This window comes from Sphaeramia orbicularis, chromosome 5 (assembly GCF_902148855.1).
Source record: "Sphaeramia orbicularis chromosome 5, fSphaOr1.1, whole genome shotgun sequence".
In the NCBI taxonomy this organism is placed as follows: domain Eukaryota; kingdom Metazoa; phylum Chordata; class Actinopteri; order Kurtiformes; family Apogonidae; genus Sphaeramia; species Sphaeramia orbicularis.
The window spans coordinates 6,142,468-6,151,680 of NC_043961.1; the positions used below are offsets into that span (position 1 = coordinate 6,142,468).

The 9,213-nt window shown below is 31.3% G+C and overlaps 1 long non-coding RNA gene across 1 annotated transcript; it reads left to right on the plus strand.

Moving 5' to 3' along the window:
• Positions 1-1,913: 1,913 nt before the first annotated feature.
• LOC115418994 (uncharacterized) lies at positions 1,914-7,752 on the plus strand. The gene is made up of 3 exons (XR_003935383.1): positions 1,914-1,962; positions 2,293-2,453; positions 7,720-7,752. It is a non-coding gene; the product is annotated as an uncharacterized LOC115418994 (long non-coding RNA).
• Positions 7,753-9,213: the final 1,461 nt, after the last annotated feature.

The window sequence follows — 9,213 nt, forward strand, 5'->3', positions numbered from 1 at the left end:
ATCCTATCAATACATGTCAATAATTGGTGTAAAACACAGTTCTTCATCTTTTCATGGTCATCAGATATGACCCATTTGGACGTTCAGAGGCTCTGTAGTTACCATGGAAACACTGTCATCTTCTACAGTATTGATTCACCAGTAAAACCCATGGAGTTGGATCACTGACAGTGGATGGACACACTGGGTTTATGTTCAATTATTGATATATTTTACTGAAAAAGTCACATTTTCTTCATTTTTTTTCAGTTTTTATATAATAACCTTCAAATTTACTCGGAGCTTTTGTGAACGTCTACATGATCAGTGAATTAAATATAGGAAAATAGATGATCTTTACTGGAAAAAAAATACTAAATTCAGAAGATAATATTATAATAAATGGTGATAAATCAATTAGGAAAGGTTGAATAGAGAGAAAAATCCATTTGGGAGCTGATCCAAAAGTTTTTTTTTTTTTTTTTTTTTCAGTTTTCTCTTTTTCTGATATAATAACCCTGAACTTTAATCTGAGCTTTAATGAACATCTACATGGTCAGTGAATTAAATATTGGAAAATACCAGATGTTCACTGAAAAACCACAAAATACAGAGGATAATATCATAAAGAAAAAGTGATAAATCACTTATGAAATTTTAAATATAGAGAAAAAAAACTATTTTGGAACTGCCACATAAGTATCACTGGACACACTGGATTTACGTTTAATGATAGATTTGACCGAAAAAGTCATTTTTTTCTGTTTTCTCTAATTTTAATATAATAACCCTCAACTATAATCTGAGCTTTTATGAACATCTTTATAATCAGTGAATTAAAAACAAAAAACCACATGATTTATACCGATAAAATATAAAATACAGAGGATAATATTAGAATAAATGGTGATAAATCACTTAGGAAAGGTTAAATATAGAGGAAATTTAATTTGGGAATGAACATAAAAGTAGTGCTGGGTCTTTATGGGTTAAGAAAAAGAGAAAAAAAAAAAACAAAACAGCACTTGTTGAGCTGTAGTGAAGCTGAATGCTCCTAATGGTTTAGATTTCAATTCTCCCTTTTATTCACTAAATTTATTGGCTTAAGAATTATTATGATGTATTTCTAATTAAAGTTACCTTCATTAATCTGGGGAAGTACTCCCGGCCCATGTGAGCACACAGTAATTCAGGCAGTTAAACACAGTGAATCCTGAGGGTTTTCCCCTAAAATTAAAATGTTCCGCTGTGGACGACCGAGCGGCTCCGACGGAACAATTCGGAAATTAGGTGTAATGCCCAGCAGCCCCGTGATAACGTCAGCTGGAGGGTCTGACTTCTGTCTGTGGGGTCCATAAAGAGGAGGTGTAGAAGAAGATATTCTGTGTTGGAGAAGAGCAATTAGTATTTGAACAGATGCATTTAAGGGACGCTAGTGATCCAGTAAAGCAGGGCTCTCAAACTCCTGTTCTTTCAGGTTCCACATTCAGCCCAGTTTAATCTGCACTGGACCGAACCAGTAAAATAAGAACAGAATAGCCTAGAAATAATGACAACTGACAATTTATGTCTGTGTTTTAGTGCAAAAAAACCCCAGTAAATGATGAAAATATTTACTTTTATAAATTATTCAAACAAAAAAGATGTGAATAACCTGAAAAAACTGAAATTTCTTCAGAAAAATCAGTTCAATTTCAACAATATTCTGCCTCAACGTTATCATTTGTCCATGTGCATTCTGGATCAGATCTACAAAGACACTAAACACTGAGGAACAGGAAGAAAAGAGTTCAAACTGGGCTGAATTTAATACAGACATTTCAGGTGGTTCAGATTTTATTGTTACAGGATAGTTTGTAAATGTAAATATTTTTATAATTTAATATTTTTTTGCACTAAAATTTTAAGTTGTCATTATTTATAGGCATAATGTTTGGTGGGTTTTTTTGGGTGGTTTTTAGGTGTTTTTTGAGTAATTTTTAGGTGGTTTTAAGGTAATTTTAAGGTGAATTGTAGGTGTTTTTTGAGTAATTTTTAGGTGGTTTTAAGGTAATTTTAAGGTGAATTGTAGGTGTTTTTTGAGTAATTTTTAGGTGGTTTTAGGGTAATTTTTGGGTGAATTGTAGGTGGTTTTTGAATAATTTTTAGGTGGTTTTAGGGTAATTTTTGGGTGAATTATAGGTATTTTTTGAGTAATTTTTAGGTGGTTTTAGGGTAACTTTTGGGTGAATTGTAGGTGTTTTTTTTTAGTAATTTTAGGTGGTTTTAGGGTCATTTTTGGGTGAATTGTAGGTGTTTTTTGAGTAATTTTAGGTGGTTTTAGGGTCATTTTTGGGTGAATTGTAGGTGGGTTTTTTAGTAGTAACTTCTCATTCATCCATGTGCATTATGGATCAGATCTGCAAAGACACTAAACACTGAGGAACAGGAAGAAAAGAGTTCAAACTGGGCTGAATTTAATACAGACATTTCAGGTGGTTCAGATTTTATTGTTACAGGATAGTTTGTAAATGTAAATATTTTTATAATTTAATATTTTTTTGCACTAAAATTTTAAGTTGTCATTATTTATAGGCAAAATGTTTGGTGTTTTTTTTGGGTGGTTTTTAGGTGTTTTTTGAGTAATTTTTAGGTGGTTTTAAGGTAATTTTAAGGTGAATTGTAGGTGTTTTTTGAGTAATTTTTAGGTGGTTTTAAGGTAATTTTAAGGTGAATTGTAGGTGTTTTTTGAGTAATTTTTAGGTGGTTTTAGGGTAATTTTGGGTGAATTATAGGTATTTTTGAGTAATTTTTAGGTGGTTTTAGGGTAATTTTTGGGTGAATTGTAGGTGTTTTTTGAGTAATTTTTAGGTGGTTTTAGGGTAACTTTTGGGTGAATTGTAGGTGTTTTTTTTTGAGTAATTTTTAGGTGGTTTTAGGGTAATTTTTGGGTGAATTGTAGGTGTTTTTTGAGTAATTTTAGGTGGTTTTAGGGTCATTTTTGGGTGAATTGTAGGTGGGTTTTTTTAGTAGTAACTTCTCATTCATCCATGTGCATTATGGATCAGATCTGCAAAGACACTAAACACTGAGGAACAGGAAGAAAAGAGTTCAAACTGGGCTGAATTTAATACAGACATTTCAGGTGGTTCAGATTTTATTGTTACAGGATAGTTTGTAAATGTAAATATTTTTATAATTTAATATTTTTTTGCACTAAAATTTTAAGTTGTCATTATTTATAGGCATAATGTTTGGTGTTTTTTTTGGGTGGTTTTTAGGTGTTTTTTGAGTAATTTTTAGGTGGTTTTAAGGTAATTTTAAGGTGAATTGTAGGTGTTTTTTGAGTAATTTTTAGGTGGTTTTAAGGTAATTTTAAGGTGAATTGTAGGTGTTTTTTGAGTAATTTTTAGGTGGTTTTAGGGTCATTTTTGGGTGAATTGTAGGTGGTTTTTGAGTAATTTTTAGGTGGTTTTAGGGTAATTTTTGGGTGAATTGTAGGTGTTTTTTGAGTAATTTTAGGTGGTTTTAGGGTAATTTTTGGGTGAATTGTAGGTGGTTTTGGACTAATTTTTAGGTGGTTTTAGGGTAATTTTTGGGTGAATTGTAGGTGTTTTTTGAATAATTTTTAGGTGGTTTTAGGGTAATTTTTGGGTGAATTATAGGTATTTTTTGAGTAATTTTTAGGTGGTTTTAGGGTAATTTTTGGGTGAATTGTAGGTGTTTTTTGAGTAATTTTTAGGTGGTTTTAGGGTAATTTTGGGTGAATTGTAGGTGTTTTTTGAGTAATTTTTAGGTGGTTTTAGGGTAACTTTTGGGTGAATTGTAGGTGTTTTTTTTTGAGTAATTTTAGGTGGTTTTAGGGTCATTTTTGGGTGAATTGTAGGTGTTTTTTGAGTAATTTTAGGTGGTTTTAGGGTCATTTTTGGGTGAATTTTAGGTGGTTTTTTTTAGTAGTAACTTCTCATTCATCCATGTGCATTATGGATCAGATCTGCAAAGACACTAAACACTGAGGAACAGGAAGAAAAGAGTTCAAACTGGGCTGAATTTAATACAGACATTTCAGGTGGTTCAGATTTTATTGTTACAGGATAGTTTGTAAATGTAAATATTTTTATAATTTAATGTTTTTTTGCACTAAAATTTTAAGTTGTCATTATTTATAGGCATAATGTTTGGTGGGTTTTTTTGGGTGGTTTTTAGGTGTTTTTTGAGTAATTTTAGGTGGTTTTAAGGTAATTTTAAGGTGAATTGTAGGTGTTTTTTGAGTAATTTTTAGGTGGTTTTAAGGTAATTTTAAGGTGAATTGTAGGTGTTTTTTGAGTAATTTTTAGGTGGTTTTAGGGTAATTTTTGGGTGAATTGTAGGTGGTTTTTGAATAATTTTTAGGTGGTTTTAGGGTAATTTTTGGGTGAATTATAGGTATTTTTTGAGTAATTTTTAGGTGGTTTTAGGGTAATTTTTGGGTGAATTGTAGGTGTTTTTTGAGTAATTTTTAGGTGGTTTTAGGGTAACTTTTGGGTGAATTGTAGGTGTTTTTTTTTAGTAATTTTAGGTGGTTTTAGGGTCATTTTTGGGTGAATTGTAGGTGTTTTTTGAGTAATTTTAGGTGGTTTTGGGGTCATTTTTGGGTGAATTGTAGGTGGGTTTTTTTAGTAGTAACTTCTCATTCATCCATGTGCATTATGGATCAGATCTGCAAAGACACTAAACACTGAGGAACAGGAAGAAAAGAGTTCAAACTGGGCTGAATTTAATACAGACATTTCAGGTGGTTCAGATTTTATTGTTACAGGATAGTTTGTAAATGTAAATATTTTTATAATTTAATATTTTTTTGCACTAAAATTTTAAGTTGTCATTATTTATAGGCATAATGTTTGGTGTTTTTTTGGGTGGTTTTTAGGTGTTTTTTGAGTAATTTTTAGGTGGTTTTAAGGTAATTTTAAGGTGAATTGTAGGTGTTTTTGAGTAATTTTTAGGTGGTTTTAAGGTAATTTTAAGGTGAATTGTAGGTGTTTTTTGAGTAATTTTTAGGTGGTTTTAGGGTAATTTTTGGGTGAATTGTAGGTGGTTTTTGAATAATTTTTAGGTGGTTTTAGGGTAATTTTTGGGTGAATTGTAGGTGTTTTTTGAGTAATTTTTAGGTGGTTTTAGGGTAATTTTTGGGTGAATTGTAGGTGGGTTTTTTTAGTAGTAACTTCTCATTCATCCATGTGCATTATGGATCAGATCTACAAAGACACTAAACACTGAGGAACAGGAAGAAAAGAGTTCAAACTGGGCTGAATTTAATACAGACATTTCAGGTGGTTCAGATTTTATTGTTACAGGATAGTTTGTAAATGTAAATATTTTTATAATTTAATATTTTTTTGCACTAAAATTTTAAGTTGTCATTATTTATAGGCAAAATGTTTGGTGTTTTTTTTGGGTGGTTTTTAGGTGTTTTTGAGTAATTTTTAGGTGGTTTTAAGGTAATTTTAAGGTGAATTGTAGGTGTTTTTTGAGTAATTTTTAGGTGGTTTTAAGGTAATTTTAAGGTGAATTGTAGGTGTTTTTTGAGTAATTTTTAGGTGGTTTTAGGGTAATTTTTGGGTGAATTATAGGTATTTTTTGAGTAATTTTTAGGTGGTTTTAGGGTAATTTTTGGGTGAATTGTAGGTGTTTTTTGAGTAATTTTTAGGTGGTTTTAGGGTAACTTTTGGGTGAATTGTAGGTGTTTTTTTTTTGAGTAATTTTTAGGTGGTTTTAGGGTAATTTTTGGGTGAATTGTAGGTGTTTTTTGAGTAATTTTAGGTGGTTTTAGGGTCATTTTTGGGTGAATTGTAGGTGGGTTTTTTTAGTAGTAACTTCTCATTCATCCATGTGCATTATGGATCAGATCTGCAAAGACACTAAACACTGAGGAACAGGAAGAAAAGAGTTCAAACTGGCTGAATTTAATACAGACATTTCAGGTGGTTCAGATTTTATTGTTACAGGATAGTTTGTAAATGTAAATATTTTTATAATTTAATATTTTTTTGCACTAAAATTTTAAGTTGTCATTATTTATAGGCATAATGTTTGGTGTTTTTTTTGGGTGGTTTTTAGGTGTTTTTTGAGTAATTTTTAGGTGGTTTTAAGGTAATTTTAAGGTGAATTGTAGGTGTTTTTTGAGTAATTTTTAGGTGGTTTTAAGGTAATTTTAAGGTGAATTGTAGGTGTTTTTTGAGTAATTTTTAGGTGGTTTTAGGGTAATTTTTGGGTGAATTGTAGGTGTTTTTTGAGTAATTTTTAGGTGGTTTTAGGGTAATTTTTGGGTGAATTGTAGGTGGTTTTTGAATAATTTTTAGGTGGTTTTAGGGTAATTTTTGGGTGAATTATAGGTATTTTTTGAGTAATTTTTAGGTGGTTTTAGGGTAATTTTTGGGTGAATTGTAGGTGTTTTTTGAGTAATTTTTAGGTGGTTTTAGGGTAACTTTTGGGTGAATTGTAGGTGTTTTTTTTTGAGTAATTTTTAGGTGGTTTTAGGGTAATTTTTGGGTGAATTGTAGGTGTTTTTTGAGTAATTTTTAGGTGGTTTTAGGGTAACTTTTGGGTGAATTGTAGGTGTTTTTTTTGAGTAATTTAGGTGGTTTTAGGGTCATTTTTGGGTGAATTGTAGGTGTTTTTTGAGTAATTTTAGGTGGTTTTAGGGTCATTTTTGGGTGAATTTTAGGTGTTTTTTTTTAGTAGTAACTTCTCATTCATCCATGTGCATTATGGATCAGATCTGCAAAGACACTAAACACTGAGGAACAGGAAGAAAAGAGTTCAAACTGGGCTGAATTTAATACAGACATTTCAGGTGGTTCAGATTTTATTGTTACAGGACAGTTTGTAAATGTAAATATTTTTATAATTTAATATTTTTTTGCACTAAAATTTTAAGTTGTCATTATTTATAGGCATAATGTTTGGTGTTTTTTTTTGGGTGGTTTTTAGGTGTTTTTTGAGTAATTTTTAGGTGGTTTCAAGGTAATTTTAAGGTGAATTGTAGGTGTTTTTTGAGTAATTTTTAGGTGGTTTTAAGGTAATTTTAAGGTGAATTGTAGGTGTTTTTTGAGTAATTTTTAGGTGGTTTTAGGGTCATTTTTGGGTGAATTGTAGGTGGTTTTTGAGTAATTTTTAGGTGGTTTTAGGGTAATTTTTGGGTGAATTGTAGGTGTTTTTTGAGTAATTTTTAGGTGGTTTTAGGGTAATTTTTGGGTGAATTGTAGGTGGTTTTGGACTAATTTTTAGGTGGTTTTAGGGTAATTTTTGGGTGAATTGTAGGTGTTTTTTGAATAATTTTTAGGTGGTTTTAGGGTAATTTTTGGGTGAATTATAGGTATTTTTGAGTAATTTTTAGGTGGTTTTAGGGTAATTTTTGGGTGAATTGTAGGTGTTTTTTGAGTAATTTTTAGGTGGTTTTAGGGTAATTTTTGGGTGAATTGTAGGTGTTTTTTGAGTAATTTTTAGGTGGTTTTAGGGTAACTTTTGGGTGAATTGTAGGTGTTTTTTTTTGAGTAATTTTAGGTGGTTTTAGGGTCATTTTTGGGTGAATTGTAGGTGTTTTTTGAGTAATTTTAGGTGGTTTTAGGGTCATTTTTGGGTGAATTTTAGGTGGTTTTTTTTAGTAGTAACTTCTCATTCATCCATGTGCATTATGGATCAGATCTGCAAAGACACTAAACACTGAGGAACAGGAAGAAAAGAGTTCAAATTGGACTGAATTTTCCACAGACATTTCAGGTTGTACACATTTGTCCAGATTATTCACATTTTATTATTACAGGATAGTTTGGAAATGTAAATATTTTCGTCATTTATTGTTATTTTTTGCACTAAAACAAAGACAAAAATTTGAAGTTGTTAATTCAAGATTTTTTGCTAAATTTAAGTTTTGTTTTGTTTTTTTTGCTTCATTCAAGATTTTGTTTTTACTTAATTTAAGATTTATTTATTTATTTATTTATTTTTTGCTTAATTCAACATTTTTTTCCTTAATTCAAGCTAATTTTTTATTTATTTTTTTGTTGCTTAATTCAATTCAAAACTGTGGAATTTTTGACTTTGCAAAAACATCCCACGGGCCAGATTGAAACGTTTGGTGGGCCACATTTGGCCCCTGGGATGCATGTTTGAGACCCCTGCAATAAAGGTAGCAAGTCAACAGTAGACCTCCAAGAGATAACCCAAACGAGAGGAGTTCTGATTGACCATTATAGACCCAGTTTATAGGAACACACACACTCACACACAAAGCCTCCTTTCATTTATGACTCAAGCCTCAACATGAAACAGCTTCAGTCTGTATTAACAAGTAGGATGGTCCTGTTTAATGGAGTTGAACTGAACCGTGGAACAATGTGTAAACAGCTAATGGCTAAAGCAGCAGGCAGTCGTCTCAAGTTTGATCACCTAAGGGATTAAATTTCTACCTCTGCTGCATTTGGACTGAAGAAAACAGGAGCAAAAAAGGAAATGGGTGGTAGGACGGTTTTTCAGTGTTTATTCATAAAAACACAGGTATTTAATCAAACGGTGATAACAGAATGCTTTAGCACAGTGGTTCCCAACCTTTTTTGGTTCGTGACCCCATTTTAACATCACAAATTTCTGGGGACATTCAAAACAGAGACTTTTTTTTTTTTTTTGCTAAAATTAATTTGTTTTTAATCATGTAATAGTTTGCTATACTATGTTACAAAACAAACATTAACCCTTTCATGCATGAATTATGAGAACCTTACTGAAGATTTTTTTTTTCCTGAGTGTTTTTCGAGTGTTCCTTTTTAGGCAAGAAAAAACAATGCAATTGATTTTTTTTTAACCTTCCTCTTGCGTTAGGGTCGACACTAACCCATTTTAGGTTTTAAATGCATAAATGAACCACATAAAATTTGTTTATTGCATCAAGGCTTTTTGACTTTGTCAGGAACCTCTATTTCAACAAAATAATACGAACTTTTTTTTTTCACCAAATTTTAAAATGCTCTGGTTGAAATTATGACCTTTGTGCTGTTGGGGTCGGTTTTGACCCAGTTATTAAAATAAGATTATAAAGCAATAATTAAAGCCAAAACTGAAATCATAAGTGCACTGTCAGCCAACACACTGACAGCCAGCTCCTCTACCAATCATGTGAATTTTTGGGGATTCTCATTTTGCCTTGTTACCCTGTATACCTGCACAAAAACAAGCTACAGCAGGCCTGTCCAGTCATGTGAGGTCCATTCAGTTTAG